Below are 19,230 nucleotides of genomic sequence, written 5' to 3'. Positions count from 1 at the left end.
CTGCTAAATGATCTCTAAAATTAACACTTTAAGGGTTAATTATATCATATGATAAGCTATAACGTATTTAGCTACTAATGAATCAAAGTTTGTCAATAAAAATTTAGCATATTTATGACTCTTCTTGTCATACCAGTTTCTTAAGGAGTGGATTTGTCTCCCTATCAATTAATAAAATATTTTTAGAGTGTAATTCAAAAACAATAAAATACTTGAAAGATAGGGGGTCTAACCAAGAGAAAGCCTACCATGATCATAGGGACTGATATTTGTGACATTATCACAGCTGGTCACCAAGCTATGATAATGACTTGTAGCCAAATGGTTATAATACATGAGGTCTCATCACAAGCCGACATGTTCCCTATTATTAGTACTTGTGTATGCCATTGTCAATATCTGGTCACCAAGCTAGGACAATGGCTTTTAAAGTAACTAAAAAGAAATAAAATAATTATTACTTATCTCTCTAAAGTATAAACTAATGGATGGGATACTGATACTTCCAAGGGTTAAAAGGTGACCCCGTCGAGGGTATGGACTCTTGTTGGTAGCAGTGGCACCGCCTATGACATTTGAGTGCATGTTTATGTTGAACACATAAATAAACTTTGTTTTCTTTAGTTCAAGCTAACATATATACATAATTGTTTAAAATATGATTATACTCTTATATCTAATACAAGATATTTTATGCAGATGTTGAATTCTAGATGGTTTTTACAGAAATATTTGTAAAAGGAAACGTTGAGTCCTAGCATCTTATCTTTATTCCTTTTTCTATGAACTTCCTTAGTATTTTCCTAGAGATAATTGTTTTGCCTAGAGTGTCGCCAATTGTTGTAGTACTCAACAACACCCCATTTAATTCTTTATTTTAGTCATATTATAAAAGCATGTGGACCATTTTTGCATTGTATGCAGGCTTTGAGTGTGTTTACTTGATTTCAAGTCTAATGTGCCTTTTATTTACATTTGTTTTATTTTTATAGTTTGCCTAAGTTTGATTAAGTTTGTTTGTTAATAAACTTTGTAAATAAGTTTTTGTCTTAAACATCTTAGATTAATAAAACATAACCCCTGAGACCAATAAGTGTGCATATTCTAAAGGCCTTAATCATTAAATAAGTGACTATTGTATATTAGAGATATTAGATCTTTGACATCATAGGAACCCTTTTAGAATTCCCCGATGTCAAAACCCCGATTCATAATAATGTGGAAAACCCTTTTTATAAGACTTCAGAGTGTTAATTCAAACATATCATACAACCAAAGTTTGACCATTATAAAAGTGGTTGTAGTTTATTGGATGGAATAACCACATATCTCGTAACCTTCCTCCGCTCCCTTATATCGGAGAATCCCCTATCAGAGCTTTCTTATGTGTCATCACTCAAAACCCATGATATCCTATATGTGATATGCTACTTTCCTCCAATCGCTGATATTCTGATGCACCTCCGACTTTTGATAACCATTAACCTATGATCTCTGATATGAGATATTGTATAGCTACCTACCTCCGACATGATATTCACTCCAATATTTAGATCTGATATGTGTTTTAACATTGATTAATAAGAATTTCACATCCACCTATCTAATCAAAACTCTTGAATGAAACCTCCAATATCACATTGCCGAAACAAAGCTTCGATATAATGGATCTGATATAGTTATTAAAACAAATTCATTATGGTTTCGCATCCACTCTATATCAGACCTAATCGATGTCGAAAATATTTTGTATTGTCTCATTTCAAGATTTACGATGATATTTTCTCTGATCCCACTTGGTTCTTGCCACTTGTCACTTCCATATCGGGTCATTGTTATAATAATTAAAAGGTCTATTTTTAATGATTTTGCGGGAAGCTCGTTTTGTTTAGTTTTCAATTTGGTTTTTGGTTAAGTTTAATAATAGAACTAATAAGCTCTATTTGTCTGAAATAGGGATGAACTGAGGGTCGATAAAGAGGAAGTAACATTTCGATCCGAGATTACCAAACACCCCCATCCACATGTCACTCCTACTATGGGAAACCATTGGGCCAAATCGAATAGACCATTCGACCAACAACCACTCAACATAGACAGAGATCCAAATAAAAATAGATAGAGGAATTTAAAGAAAAACGAAGACTAATACCATGACGAGCATGATCTTGTCCGGCAATCTTCTCAGTGGTTATCAACAGAAAATAAATCAAACTCAACAACAAGCTTAACTGGGCACTTTATCAAACAGAGGTGATCTACATTTGGCTTGTGATTCAATAAGAAGCAGACACTTAATTTAATTTCTTTTATTATTATCTCGATTGTTGAGAGACACATGGAGATGTTGTTATTTTCACGATTTCACCTTAAGCTTTTTATAAATACAATCACCTCGACAGGAATCAGAGATTCGAATTCGAAGGAAAAGAAGCAGGGTAATTCTTGGCCTTACAAACTATTTATAAGGAGGGAGTTTGTGATTCATTTACACTACAGTAGTGAGAGCCAATCCATCTTTTCAGGCAGGGAATCGAGTTTAGAGGCAGCAGAATAATTACACTACTGTAACTGTTTATTGTTTTCTTTAACTTGATTCATCTTTATAATAATATTTATTTTGTAATTGGATGCATAACACTACTGTTTGCTATGTTATTGGAAGTAAATGCTTCAATTTTCAGATATCATTTATGGTGTATGAGTATGTATGTGAATTTTCATCACTATTGTTGTCTGTTTGTTGAAATGCTCATTTAGAAGTTGGTCAAGCTATCTTGCAGGGCTAATCAAAGATGAAATTCGAAATTGGAACTTTTATAAGGACAGACCTTTATCTCCTTAAGTTGTTAGCTATCTAACAGTTTAATCTTATAGATGGCTTGCTTCATACATGTCATGTATTTGAACTATTTTAGTATTGTGGCATGAATGTTTTGGTCCTTATGCATATGTTGTATTAGGAGTTGGAGTTATTTATAGTTAAGTGCCTAGTAACTACTTATTAGTCATTTAGTTTTTCATAATTGTTTTAACAAGGATTAGATCTTGTGTACTATTTCCCTAGTCTAGTTCCTTCATTTTATTTCAATTAATACACACTTATTTTCCCATCCATTTATCTTGCTCTTGATTGAGATAAGGACTAATTATTCCTTCAATCGAGATGGGTCTAAGATTAGATACATCTTAGATTATACTTTTCATTTAGTTATACTTTTTGCATTCTCAAAGTCCCCTCATATAGGTTTAGACTTTAGAGTGGTTCGGTTGAGCCCTAGATCAATTTGAAGATCACTTTCTTACCTGATCAACAAGAGGGATGAACTGATGTCTCTTATCTACTGGTAGGTGAAAGTCCTATTTTAAGCTAGCGGAGATAGACAGAAGCTAACTGGACCTATTTTAACTAGTCCGAACCATTATTTCAATGGAAAAGGAGCTTCTCTAAGTTCTCAACCAAGTAGTCTCCCTTATAATGTTGTAGGCAAAGATTTTTAGAGCCTTCAACACTGCACAACTAACCCCAACGGGGTTCACGAACTCTTGGTGTTCCATCTCCTGGGGTGAGGGTTTTGGTTGTTTAAGGTTTTCCCTTGTTATTCTCCATGTCAGGTTCTACCTCAAAAGTTAGAACATGCATCTGATTCAGAAGCGTTCAGCTCGGCCACCAGTGGCTACTTGGCCCAACACTCACTTGTGTTGTGAGTGGAGCTCTTATGGAACTCACACCATTTTCTTGTGCGTTTCTTTGTCTTTGTGGTGTTTTTATTTTCTTACGACTTCAGTGGGTTGTATTAGGTCACCCCACCTTAGCTTTGGCCTTTGCTTTGTGGTTCGGGGCACCTTTTCCTTGCTTCAGATTCATATATCCAAAGACTTGCTTCTTCTATTTAAACTTTTTTCTCGATATTAACAGTGTATCGGTATGTTGTGTCGAGTGAGGAGATGTCCAGAAACTCCATCTCATCTTGGATGAAACTTTGTAGATAGTCATGGTACTTGTGTACCAAATTCCACTCAGAATCCTTGATACCCAACTTCATGCAAAGGGTATGGAAAACATTTGTGAACTCAAGCACATCTTGGTCCCTTCCCTACTGTAGCATGGTCCACTTTAAGTATTTATGTTCATAGCTCCTAATAGGGTCATATTTTTACTTGATGGTGTCTCAAAACAAATCTCGAGTGTGTGTGGCTGAAAATAGTGAGGATTCCCTCTCATCCTTTTGTTCACAGTAAGTTTCCTACCATTCATTGACATGTGGGGTGTCTTTAGGAAGTGCAAAATTAATATTTTACCGATTGGACAATTCATGAATTGAAAAATATCCTTTTGAAAGATTTAAACATTTATCTATGATTTCTGCGTCTATCTAGCCCTCCAATATGAGAATATCAAAGTTAACTTGTACCTTAAAAGGAGTGGCACCTCGAGAGTGGTTGTTGGATGAAGATGTGTTGCCTATGGGTAGTCGTCCAAGGATCTGGGAAACATTATCCATCATTGCGTTCCTTTGTTGCTTGAGGGCTTCCTTGAGTAATATTTTGAAAGGATCTCTTGCCCCTTTGTCTTTCTTTTCTTCCACCATGGGAGGTCATCGGGGTTTTCGATATTGGTATTGTAAAGGTTCAACCATATCAAGCCCTAACTCCTTATACCCTGACCTCGTTAGGGACATGCAAAGAAATACAGACAAAGAGAAGAATGCTCTGATACAACTGATCCAAACTTAAACAAGAATGCAACAAATTATAGATATAAGCATAGATATAGAGATGCAAGAAAAATAAGACTTCATTTCATTAATATCAAAATACTAAAATATTCTTACATATAAAATGGAAATAAACTAGCTTAGGCCATCACAACTTATCTCAAAGAAGATATGTGGCAACTACATGCCTTTAAAATTTGTTACATTGAGGCTCAAGGGCCTATTTATTATTTAATAACAAGGGAAAACCCTAAACAACAAAAACCCTAACCCAAAGAGATGGAATGGTAAGAATTTGTGGGCCCTAATGGGGTTAGTTGGGAAGCCAACTTCCCGGGGTCATAAGTTGGTCATACTATCTCCATTTGGTGTGTATGATACCTTGTTGGAAATGTCTCTCTGAGTACTACAAGATTTTCGATAGACGAGCTTATTGAAGGCCTCAAAAAAACACCATTTAGGGAGTCAAAATTGCTTTGGAAGTTCAAGACCTGAAAAAGTGCTAAAAATAGTCAATGATGAGATAAACAAGGAAACAGATGAAACCAGCTAGAGATCTAGGTGGAATAAGTAGGTGGCCAACAAAATCCACCTGGATTTTCCCTAGCTTGATGTTCCCTTTTCGAAACATCTTTTGAAACTACATCTTGATCTTATCGTTCTCTAGAACAAAGCATCGACAGATCGACCCATTAGGTAGTGGCGCACTTGGGGCAGAGATCAATGGGGTGCTTGACCTGAAAGTGCAGGGGTACCCTTATAGCAGAGGAGAAAATGTCCCTGTACTACTCGATGACCTTATCCATCTGTTGCTGCTATGCAGAGGAGCCATGTTTGGAAGCTTGATTGTATTGGTACAAAAGAAGGATGGGACCTAGAGACTCTATATTGACTATCGGGTGTTGAACAAGATCATTGTCCAGAACAGGCACTGAATCCCTTGGAATGATGACCTTTTGGACCAACTCAAGGGGGCCAAATATTTCAGCAAGATTGACTTGAAGTCCGGATATCACCAAGTGCCTATCAAACCCTTCGATGTGTGGAATACTGCCTTCAAATCCATGGAGGGCCTTTTCGAATGGTTGGTCATGCCTTTCAGGTTGACGAATACCCCTCAAGGAGAGCCGCAAGAGTCAAATTGTGGAGGGACCTGATGCTAGTGGGACCATATCAATGCTTGGCCACTAGCCCCAAAGAGCTCAAGTGTGAGGAGGTAAGGAAACCCTTGATGCTAAGACATTGAGATGGCATGGATCGATGGGTTCCACCTCAAGTCTCAGACCTCAGATCTCGACATTTTCCAATTAAATTTAAAGCAGAGGGAGGCAAGGAACCCTTGACGTTGAGAACTTGAGATTACATGGACTAGTGGGCTCCAAATCAAGTCTCAGACCTTGGACCTCAAAAGTTTTCAGTTGAAGTTAGAGTAGAGGGAGGTGAATAAACCCTGACGCCAAGATGCCGAGATGACGTGGAATAGTGGGCCCCACCTTGGACATGCAGTACAATGGAAATAAGTAAAAATCTCATGGCATGGTCCACATATGATGTGGTAGTGCCATGTGAGTAGGGAGAAGGCCACGTGCGTGCCACATGGTGTCCTTATGATGACATTGCCTCACATTATAGGTCAAAACTTCTAACAGGAAATTTTTTTGATTTGAAACTCAGATTGAGGTAAATTTTATATTATTGGAAAGGTCTCAATGAATTGGTCTTAATGGTGGTGTCAAAATTAAATTTTGCAGACTTGAAAAAATAAAGCTTTTTCTAATTCCATCTCCATAACATAACTTGGAGATAAAGTCAAACAAGAAATACCTTCCTCAGTTAGAGAATCATCAAATGAGTTTCTAGGGGGTTAGAGGTGGCTACAAAATAGTATCATAGTGAAGTTTCAACACCAACCTGAAGAGGCTCACACACAAGCGTGCAAAATTGAATATGACAGTTTAATTACTGTATATGTTGATTTTTGGTTTATAGTTGACATGGTTGCTAATGTTCAAAGAATGTTGATATGTATTTCTCTCTAGAATATGTAGCTGACATGGGTTTTGGTGTTTTGAAAAAATGCAAATCAACATGCATTGTGTTGACAGAAGAAGGTGATAAATTACTATATTCATGTTCATTTAACTTACAGTATGTTTGTGTATGAAAACACATAAAATGATACAAATTCTAGTAAGAAATAGAGGAATGAGCAACCAAATGGTAAAATATTATACAAATAGTGTAACACACCACCCTGAACCCCAAAACCCAACCAAAGTTAGAAGGAGGTGGTCACCATGTAGACCCAACTCCCAAGGTATAGTTATGGGAATGAAATCTATTTTTTCTTTACTTTTTCCAACATTCTCAAAAATTCAAATGGAAAAAATCATTGCATTCATCCTGTCGATACAATTACAATGATATAAATTTCATCCCAATCCAATTTACTTATCAAAAGTTATGGCCCTTTAACAATAATTCATTTTAACCTTTACCACATCACATGACCTCCATGTGGTAGGTGACATGTTTGCACCCCATCATGGACAAGCCCACGTGGCACCTAACACACATGTGTTGCCATCGTGGTAGGCACTTATCCTAAGGAAAGTCAAGGTCGGTCCCCTTCCAAATTGCAACACATATTGGTTTTTTGTTCAAGGCCTGACCTGTGACTCATGACATCAAACTAATTGGTCAACCTGCCATAGGTTAGGGTGAAGGCCATCAGAGGTTAGGCCTTTAGGCGAACCTCCTGACCTCTGATCCAGCTGACCTGTTAACACAAAATTTGAATTTTTAACTTAAATTTTCCTTATTTCTAGCATGTTGACAGTGTTGTGATTCTTCTAACCTTTCAATCTTTTCAAGCACTTCTCACAGCACTTGATGGCCAATAAATTCATAAAAAATTTATAAACAAACTTAGGAAACTCAAACAATGAATGATAAGCATGAAACCAAATCCATATCTTTCAAGTGCATTTCTTTCCAAAGGTTCAAAGAGATGGAACAACTCATTAATAGAGAAAAACGCATGGCCTCTTTGGATCAACAACCCTCTCAACTGAGAAATTAGATAATTAAGGTCCAACATCAACACTTTACAAGGGATTATAAATTATTTCAAATAAATTATTATAATAAAAAATTCAAACATGCAATCAAAATATATTATAAATTGTTCCACAATATCACTTAACATTACTGAGCAATCACTTCAACTAGTGCAACTCAGCACCATCATAGTCAAATAATCTCTACATCCAAGATGTTAGTGTAGGAAAATTCATCTCATGAAATCATTCATTCACATCCTAATGTGGTTTCACTAAGAAATTTACACACATAAACATGCACAGTGATGGTAAGAGCTCCCAAGAAAACAAGAAGTATGTCATTATAATTATGAAAGGATCTTCATGTTGATTATTGTAAAATGGTAACCAACACACACACATTATTGAAATATAATCTTGGTTGAGAATCATAAATAATCAATTTCTCAATTCATAACTCATCATTTGTCCCAACACCTTTCAAAACCCATTCACAACATATCAATGAGCTCATATAAGAAACAAAATTTAAACTAAACCTCATGCCATGATATCATCAATTTAGATTAGAAATACAAGCATATATTAATTATCATTGGAAATACTAATAATACTTCTCTTGAATGCTAATGGGTAATAGATTCTAGGAAAATGACTCTCCACCCAACCATAGACAACTATAGCCAAATTCTCACTTTCAGATGTCACCCCTGAGATGAATTCTAGAGACTAAGGGATATTTCATCAGGGATTAAACAAAACTACAAGTTGAATCAGGGACTCTATAGATTCTTCCATCTCCACCCCAAAAATAAGTTGTATTGAACAAATTGCACAGGGAGTCTAGAGACCCATTATCTCCACCCTTCATAATTCCATACTGTGGTTCCACCCCAAATTGGGGAATCTAGAACCCAACAAGCCTCCAAAAATACTCAAGAATTTTTCCAAGAATAATTCCTCCATCCCAACCCTTAAGGATTTCTAGGAAACACAATCTCCACACTTGATCTAGGTCAATATTGGTGGCAATCCACCTATTCCACCTAGACCTCTAGTCGGTTTCATCTATTTCATTGTTTATCTCAACATTTACTATTTTTAGCAGATTTTCAGGTCCTAAACTTCCAAAGCAGTTTTGACCCCCTAAATGACATTTGTTTTAGGTTTGTAATAGGCCCATGAAATATATATCCTGTAGTACTCAGAGAGACATTTCAAACAAGGTATCATACATACCAAATGGAGATAATATGACCAAGTTACGACCTTGAGAAGTTGGATGCATGTTGTAGTACTCAACAACCTGCCAATTAATTTTTTATTTTAGTCATATAATAAAACCATGAGGACCCTTTTTGGATTGTATGTAGGCTTGGACTGTGTTTACTTCATTTCAATTCTAATGTGCCTTTTATTTATATTTGTATTATTTTTATAGTTTTCCTAAGTTTGATTAAGTTTGTTTGTTAATAAAATTTGTAAATAAGTTTTTGTCATTAACATCTTAGATTAATAAAACATAGCCCTCGAGACCAAGAGGTGTGCACAAGCTTTAGGCCTTAATCATTAAACAAGTTGTTATTGTATATCGGAGATATCAGAGCTTTGAAATCATAGGAACCCTTTTAGAATTCCTCGATGTCAAAACCCAAGAACATAATAATGTGGAAAACCGTTTTTATAATACTTTAGAGTGTTAATTCAAACATATCATACAACGAAAGTTTGACCATTATAAAGGTGGTTGTAGTTTATTGGATAGAATACCCACATATGTTGTATCCTTCCTCTGCTCCCTTATATCAGAGAATTCCCTATCAGAGCTTTTTTATGTGTCATCACTCAAAATCTCTGATCTCCAATATGCAATTTTCTATTGCCCTATGATCAATGATATTTCGATGCACCTCCGACTTATGATAACCATTAACCTCTGATCTTTGATTTGCGATATCATATAGATTTTGACCTCCGACAGGATATTCACTCTGATATCTAGATCATATATGTGTTTTAACGTTGATTAATAATAATTTCACATCTGCCTTTCTAATCATAACTTTTGAATGAAACCTCAGATATCACATGGTTGAAATAAAGCTCTGATATAATGGATCTGATATAGTTATTAAAACAAATTCATTATGGTTTTGCATCTGCTCTATATCAGAGCTAGCCAATGTCACAAATATTTTGTGTTGTCTCATTTCAAGAGTTGCGATGAGCTTTTCTTCGATCCCACCTGGTTCTTACCACTTGTCACTTCCATATGGGGCTGTTGTTTTAATAATTAAAAAACCTATTGTCAATGGTTTTGCAGGAAGTTTGTTTTTTTTTGTTTTCGATTTCATTTTAGGTTAAGTTTAATAATAGAAATAATAAGATCTATTTTGCTGAAATATGGATGAACGTAGGGTCGATAAGGAGGAAGTAACAGTTCGATCCAGGATTTCCAAACACTCCCTGCCACGTGTCACTCCTACTTTGGGAAATGGTTGGGCTGAATCAAATAGATCATTCGATCAACAACCACTCAATCATGTGTCGAGATCCAAATAAAAATAGATAAAGGAAATTAAAGAAAAAACGAAGACTAATACCGTGAAGAGTGTGATCTTGTCGGGCAATCTGCTCAGTGGTTATCAACAGAAAATAAATCGAACTCAACAACAAGCTAAATGGAACACTTTATCAAATAGAGGTGATCTACATTTTGCATGTGATTCAACAAGAAGTAGACACCTAATTTAATTTATTTTATTATTATCTGAGTTGTTGAGAGATACATGGAGTTGTTGTTATCTTCACGGTTTCACCTTAAGCTCTACATAAATACAATCTCTGTTATGAAACCAGCTCAAGAAAAGATAGAAAAGATAGATCAACGCCTTAGAATTCAGCCTCTTCGAGGGGGAAACCTCCTTTACATTACATAAATGAACAATTCTTGGATGATACAAATGAAAAGACCTCTTTTCTATATATAGGAGTCTAAGGGGTCATAACATAATTAGAGCCGACATAACAATAATAATGTAAGGGCACAATAATAACAATAGTGGGCTTCTATGGGGCACAATAGTAAAAATATGGGCACTACATGGGTACATCAATATAATAAGTGGGTTAATAACAATAAGGGGTTACACTAGTAGTATAGAGGCCTAACATGCCCCTCTCCTTCAAAAAGCGTTGTCCTCAACGCTTGAGTAGTTCTTGACGCTTCTGTATAAAATTCTTGTCCTCCCATTTGGAATATTCAACGGGTAAGTTCTTCCACTTGATGAGATACTCTGGAATTGATAGATTTCGTAGTTGTCGGGTTCTTGTTTCTGTGACTGCTCCAGGTTCCAATATGATTTTTCCTTCCTCTTTAATTTCTGGCAATATTGTTTGAATTGGTATCTTTTGCAACTTTTGAATAAGTGGCCATACTTATTCGTCCTTCTTCCATTCATCCCTTGCTTCGTTTATCCAATCTGGATGGATAATATAAATAGCACAAAACAATGCTTCCACATCCCCATCCTTGAAGAGTCTTCCCATTCGATAAGGTCACCATTTTTTAAGTGCATGTTGTTTCGTTTGATTTTGCACCGAAGTGGCGTTATCCTTTAAAAGTTGGAGAACTTGTTGTTGATGCTCGATGTGATCTTTCACTGCTTGAACCTTTTTCTTCTTGATATGTCCTTGTATCTCTAGAGTTTGAGGAGTGGTAATTTCTTCCAATCCTTTACAAGATATGGTCGGATTTATTTCTTGATGCTCGATGTGATCTTTCACTTCTTGAACATTTTTCTTCTTTATATGTCCTTCTATCTTGATAGTTTGAGGAGTGGTAATTTCGAACAATGAATTACAAGATATGGTTGGATTCATTTCTTCTTTCTCAATGTGATCTTTCACTTCTTGCACCTTTTTCTTCTTGATATGTCCTTCTATCTTGAGAGTTTGAGGAGTGGTAATTCTTGCCAATGCTTTACAAGATATGGTCTGATTCATTTGTTCTTTCTCTGGGGTGGGGTCCTGGCGTATATCTTCTTCTTTTGTTGTTTCTTGATCATTTTCTTCCTCCCCTTCATATTCTATGTAAAATAATTTCTTCTCAACACACTTGTGACCTTTAGTGCATTTGCTATCACAATTGTAACAAAGCCCTTTTTCTCTTTTTTCTTCCAATTATTGTGGTGTAACCCTTGTAGGTTGTGGAAGGCTAGGAGAAACAACACTTTCATCTTTATAGTTGTGAGGGGTACACTTCCTGGTTTCCATAATTTTGCTTTCCACTATGTCAGAAAGCCCTTTTACTCTTTCCAATTGTTGTGGTGTTGTTCTAGAGAAGGTGTTGCTCTTTGTATCCTCATAATGTGCTATCATTTCCTTCGTGAAAATTGACCACGTAACAAGTTGTTTACGAGAACAAAGCTCTTTGTACCATAAAAATTGATCTGGTTCTAAATATGAAGATGTAATACATACCTTTTGTAACAGTTGTACACCATGTATATCAAAATATTGCTCCATCTGAAGTATCCAATTTACTGGATCCTTGCCATCAAACTTCCTCATCTTGCTTTTTCTTGATTTTAGGAGCTCTACCTTGAAACGACTGTAACTTTGTACTTTCATATCTTTAAGTTCTCAAATTGTGACCTATAGTAGCCCTCCGTGTCCTCTTTCCAATGCCACTAGTCTGATCCAAATTGGATTCTCCAAGAAAGAGTTATGTACAATCTCCCAAGATGACCTGATTATAGACTAGTTCAGTAGAGCGAACTTGTATGACATGCCACGAGTCACTGTTTCAACCTTTGGATCTGAAAAATGCATACAACAAACTAAAGTCCGTACTCTTTCTGTACCTTCTTACGAAATTTCAATCCGATCCATAGAGAGAAAGTTATGACTATTTTCCCCAGGTCACCTGTTTTGAATGTAATTCAGGAGTCTGCAAAAAGACCAACTTCCTCAGATCATATCTCCGCAAATATCGCGCAAAAAGCTCTGAAATTCGGACTCAAGGTTTAGCGCGATTTCTTCTCAAATGGGTTTTTTTGCGACTTCTGAAACGTCACAGAAAAAAAGTTATAGCGAAAATGCCACGATGACCTATTTGGAGCAGCGAAACCCTAGAATCCAAAGCTCTGATACCAAATGTTATGAAACCAGCTCAAGGAAAGATAGAAAAGATAGATCAATGCCTTAGAATTCAGCCTCTTCGAGGGGGCAACCTCCTTTACATTACATAAATGAACAATTCTTGGATGATACAAATGAAAAGACCTCCTTTCTATATATAGGAGCCTAAGGGGTCATAACATAATCAGAGCCGACATAACAATAATAATGTAAGGGCACAATAATAACAATAGTGGGCTTCTATGGGGCACAATAGTAACAATATGGGCACTACATGGGTACATCAATATAATAAGTGGGTTAATAACAATAAGGGGTTACACTAGTAGTATAGGGGCCTAACAATCTCCTTGACAGGAACCAGAAATTTGAATCTAAAGGAAAAGAGGCAGAGTAATGCTCGGGTTTACAACCTATTTGTAAGGAGGGAGTTTGTGATTCAATTACACTATTGTAGTGAGAGCTAATCCATCTTTGCAGGTAGGGAATCGATTTTAGAGACACCGGATGACTTACACTACTATAAATCTATTTTTTTTTGTAACTTGATTCATATTTATAATAATATTTACTTTTGTAATTGGTTGCATAACACTACTTCTTTCTCTATTATTGGAAGTAAATTCTTGACTTTTCAAATATCATTTCTGGTGTATGAGTATGTATGTGGCTTTTCTGTACTGATGTTGACTGTTTATTGATATTCTCATTTAGAATATGGTCAACCTATCTTGCAGGGTTAATAAAAAATGAGATTCGAAACTAGAACTTATATAAGGATGGACCTTTATCTCCTTAAGTTGCTAGCTATCTAACAATTTAATATTATAGATGTCCTGCTTCATACAAGTCATGTATTTCAACTATTTTAGTATTGTGGCATGAATATTTTGGTCCTTATGCATATGTTGCATTAGGAGTTTGATATATTTACAATTAAGTGTATAGTAACTACTTATTAGGCATTTAGTTTTTCATAATTGTTTTAATAGGGATTAGATATTATGAACTATTTTCCTGGTCTAGTTCCTTCATTTTATTTCCATTCCTACACGCTTCTTTTCCCAACCTTTTAGCTTTCTCTTGATTTAGAGAAGGACTAATTCTTCCTTCAATTGGGATAGGTCTAGGATTAGATACATCTTAGATTATACTTTGCTTTTAGTTTTACTTTCTTCATTCTAGAAGTACCCTCATATACGGTCGGACTTTAGAGTGGTTTGGGTAAGCCCTAGATCAACTTAAAGATCACTTTCTTGCCTCATTAGCAAGAGGGTTGATCTTATGTCTCTTCTCTATTGGTAGGTGAAAGTAATATTTTAAGCTGGTGGAGATAAAGAGAAGGTAACCGGACTTAGTTTAACCATTCAGAACCACCATTTTAATGGAAAAGTAATTGCTCTAAGTTACTAACCGAGTGGTCTCCCTTATAATCTTATAGGAAAATATTTTTGAGCCTTCAACATTTTTGGCGCTAGAAGGAGGGCCAGTGAATTGTTTTCTTTTAATATATTTTCTATTTAATATTGTCCCATGGAAAATAATTCCTTGGAGTTGCTTTATTGGACCTCGTCCAAAGTCATTCCAGTAAAGGCAGTCAAGATCTTCTCTCAAGTAAAATATAATGGTAAGACATCTATTTTTAATCATCTCTTTCAATTTATCTTAAGTTGCAATATTTTCAATATTGAAGAAGATATTATTTGTAGAATATTTACCCTAACTTTGTTAGGAAAAGCCAAAGACTGGTGCTTGTTACTTCCAGTTGCCTCTTTACATAGTTGGGACAAATTTTCGAAGATTTTCCTTCACGCATTTTTGGAATATGACTATGAAAAGGTGTGTGATTAGTTAGAAGAATTGTGTCGGATGGAAGGTGAGACTTTGGGTATGTCTTATCTTAGATTTAAATCAAATTTAATGTAGTTTCCATCCAAATATTTTCCTCCTTAATTCCAATTGATAGGATGGTTTAGGCATTTAGTGTCTCTATTTTGTGATAACTATCAAGAACTAGAAAGTATAGCTTTTGTTGATAGTGATACACTTGCTTAAAATGATAATTTTGATCCTTCACAAATTGAAATTACAAATGATAATGCCAGAAATGCTCCAAATTTACATAATGTTGATGAAGTATAATTTCAACAAAATGCACAATCTAATAGTAGCAATCAATAACAACTAAATCAACAACAATTAAATCAACCAGAGAATGTCGACAATGCACAATCTACTGCTGAATTTAATTCACAATAGACCAATAATAAATTGCAAATGATGGATCAGCTCAACAATAATTTTCAAATCGATCAAATATATGAAGAATCTAAATTTTCTATTTTGGAAAATTAGAAATCTTATATACATAGAGAAACCTTCAGGTATATATATTCAACTTCCTATTTTTAACTCTACCCTGATATCTCTAAAAATATTAGTTTAATTCATAATCAATCAATAGTTCCTTTGAATACATATTTAATATTAGAAAATAGAGGAACTGATTTTAATAATGAATTATTAATTTCTGATATTGGTAGAGAAAATTTAATCAGTAGTTCAATCAATAAACCTGAAGATTCTCTTAACTTGATAGTTAATCACTTGCCTAGTTCTGATTTATTTACTTCAGAGGAAAAGAACACTTATGAAGTTACTTATGATGATGACTTGAAAAATGAAAACACTCAACCTATTTTCTCTTTGGAAATGACTTTTTCTAATTCCTTAGGTGAATCTATTTTTGAAGATAGAGAGAATTTTAATCAAGGATTTATTTCGGTCCATTCTAATTTTCAAACATTCAATCATCCTATTAATTTTGGTATTCAAGAACCTATCCCAATTTTTTATTCCTATGATGATGAAATGCCCTTTTTGGATCATAAGCTTGAAATCTTCCCATTCCCGCAAAAGAAATCAAACAATGAGTTTAATTTTATAATTTCTATTGATGCTCATGGGAAAGATATCTTCGCAAATGAATCCTAGCCATGTTGTACTATTACTTGTAACATTAATGTAAAAATGAATCCACTCCATTTTTAGTTCCCTCGGTTTGAATTTATTTCTCTTTTCAATCTTATTTTTGAATTTCTAAGCACATTGTACTGGTATTTTGAGCATTCAAACTCTAGGCACTCATCAGGTTCATTATAAGCATATATGAGAATCAATTCAAGAGTTTCAGGCAACGAAATCAACTACTTTTTATTTTGAAATTTTATTTGTTCATGCTTGACAAATTTATTTCTGATTTTCAAATAAGTTCATCACAAATTTTGGCACCTGAGAGTGCACCATTTCATTTTGACTAGCAATGGGACACTTCCAGAAACCTTTTAAATATTAATTCATTTTTTGTTGATCCATTTGATAAATATTTGGAAGTTCCAATGCCCAGGGATAAATCTAACTTTGCTAGAGTTCTGCAGGGTTCAATAATTAAAAATGTATCAGTCAAGCCTGGCATGATGTTTACTCTTCCTTCATACTTCTTCCAATCATTCACTAAAATTCAAGCTATTTTTTATGATTCTGTAAACATTTGGTTGGAAGAATTTCAAGGTAAGAATTTTGTAAATAAATTTATTTCGGTAAATTTGTTAATTGTGAATAATAGGCTGAAACTTTCTTTTTATAATTTAGTTCCACTTTTACTCCCATTGTTTGAATTGTACATACATGCAGGAATTAATATGAGAAAATGGTTACATTGGAAGTATGACTATACCTAGTCATGTTTCCTTTTATTCAGTTAGCAATAGGAATATATTAATTTAGATTTAGAATATTTTTATGATTGCATTTATTTCATTGCTTCATATTTTTAATAAACAAGTAATGAATCTAATTTTTCCTTGGCATCTCGAAACATTCTCTCGCAAAATAGCTTGGAACATGTCGGAGTTTTTATATAGTCAGATCATATACACTTTTGATGTGCTTAATTGCATTACTTTTTAAAAACTTCATTTCATTGTTTTTGGAATGAAAACATATATCAAGAAGTTTCAAGGAATTACCATGAATTGGCAATTTCGGATACACAAGTATCTCTAAAGGCTTATTTTATCATTTTGGTCTTCCATTGGAAATTTGAAGTGGATATGATTAATAATTCATTACTTAGAATTTTAAATTAAATAAATTATGATTTTGGACCACTGAAAATTACATTCAAAACCACTTCTTCATGCTTTTACTTCCAATTAAAAAAAGAGGTTAATTTGGCCGGAAAAAACATTTTTCTCAGGTAAGATCAAACAAAATTCTCCAGCGGTAAGTTTCATATGCTCATTGTTATCCTTTTATATTTTGCATCTTTTCCTTTTGCTTGAACTTTTTGCTTTTGTTTTCTCTTCCAGTTATATTCCCTTATCCTTGTCTCCTCTGTTTTGCAGGTTTTCATTGGCTTGGGATTTTTTATTTTTTATTTTTTTATTTTTTTTAGTAAAACAAGATAGGAAGAGTAGTCAAGGAGTTTTAGGAAGTTTCCTCTTCCCTTTCTTGTTTATAATTTTTATTTTAATTGATGGTCTTTTTCTTAAAACAAAGCAATATTTAAAGACTTACCGTTTACATTTATAGAACAAGATTTGTAAAAATAGAAAGTCCCCAGAAATTCACATCAATGAGTTATCATTTAATAAGCCTCAATTTAACAAATTTATTTACAAGATAAAATCTCTAATCTTGATATACTTTTTATATCTTGTAAATTTTATATGTAGAGTTTATTCTCCCAATTGGCTTCCCTGCTGGTTTGCTAACAATTGGTGCTTGCCTTTTTATTTCTTTTCACATAATCATATGTATATACTAGATTGTTTTCTATTTTTTGAAGTACCATTTCTTTTAGTTTTATACTTGGGCTATATTTCCATTTTTGTGATCCAACGAAGTTCATTCCAAAATGAAGATTATTAAAAGAAACATCATTATGCTATCTTTCATATTTTCACTTCACTATAGTCTCTGAAAACTTAATCATCATTCTGCTAAATGATCTCTAAAATTAACACTTTAAGGGTTAATTATATCATATGATAAGCTATAACGTATTTAGCTACTAATGAATCAAAGTTTGTCAATAAAAATTTAGCATATTTATGACTCTTCTTGTCATACCAGTTTCTTAAGGAGTGGATTTGTCTCCCTATCAATTAATAAAATATTTTTAGAGTGTTATTCAAAAACAATAAAATACTTGAAAGATAGGGGGTCTAACCAAGAGAAAGCCTACCATGATCATAGGGACTGATATTTGTGACATTATCACAGCTGGTCACCAAGCTAGGATAATGACTTGTAGCCAAATGGTTATAATACATGAGGTCTCATCACAAGCCGACATGTTCCCTATTATTAGTACTTGTGTATGCCATTGTCAATATCTGGTCACCAAGCTAGGACAATGGCTTTTAAAGTAACTAAAAAGAAATAAAATAATTATTACTTATCTCTCTAAAGTATAAACTAATGGATGGGATACTGATACTTCCAAGGGTTAAAAGGTGACCCCGTCGAGGGTATGGACTCTTGTTGGTAGCAGTGGCACCGCCTATGACATTTGAGTGCATGTTTATGTTGAACACATAAATAAACTTTGTTTTCTTTAGTTCAAGCTAACATATATACATAATTGTTTAAAATATGATTATACTCTTATATCTAATACAAGATATTTTATGCAGATGTTGAATTCTAGATGGTTTTTACAGAAATATTTGTAAAAGGAAACGTTGAGTCCTAGCATCTTATCTTTATTCCTTTTTCTATGAACTTCCTTAGTATTTTCCTAGAGATAATTGTTTTGCCTAGAGTGTCGCCAATTGTTGTAGTACTCAACAACACCCCATTTAATTCTTTATTTTAGTCATATTATAAAAGCATGTGGACCATTTTTGCATTGTATGCAGGCTTTGAGTATGTTTACTTAATTCCAAGTCTAATGTGCCTTTTATTTACATTTGTATTATTTTTATAGTTTGCCTAAGTTTGATTAAGTTTGTTTGTTAATAAAAATTGTAAATAAGTTTTTGTCTTAAACATCATAGATTAATAAAACATAACCCCTGAGACCAATAAGTGTGCATATTCTAAAGGCCTTAATCATTAAATAAGTGACTATTGTATTTTAGTGATATTAGATCTTTGACATCAAAGGAACCCTTTTAGAATTCCCCGATGTCAAAACCCCGATTCATAATAATGTGGAAAACCCTTTTTATAAGACTTCAAAGTGTTAATTCAAACATATCATACAACCAAAGTTTGACCATTATTAAAGTGGTTGTAGTTTA

Source organism: Pinus tabuliformis, chromosome 9, assembly GCF_031772625.1.
Source record: "Pinus tabuliformis cultivar Carrire ecotype Pingquan chromosome 9, CPIR1, whole genome shotgun sequence".
NCBI classification, from domain to species: Eukaryota; Viridiplantae; Streptophyta; class Pinopsida; order Pinales; family Pinaceae; genus Pinus; species Pinus tabuliformis.
This window is presented reverse-complemented; position numbering follows the sequence as displayed.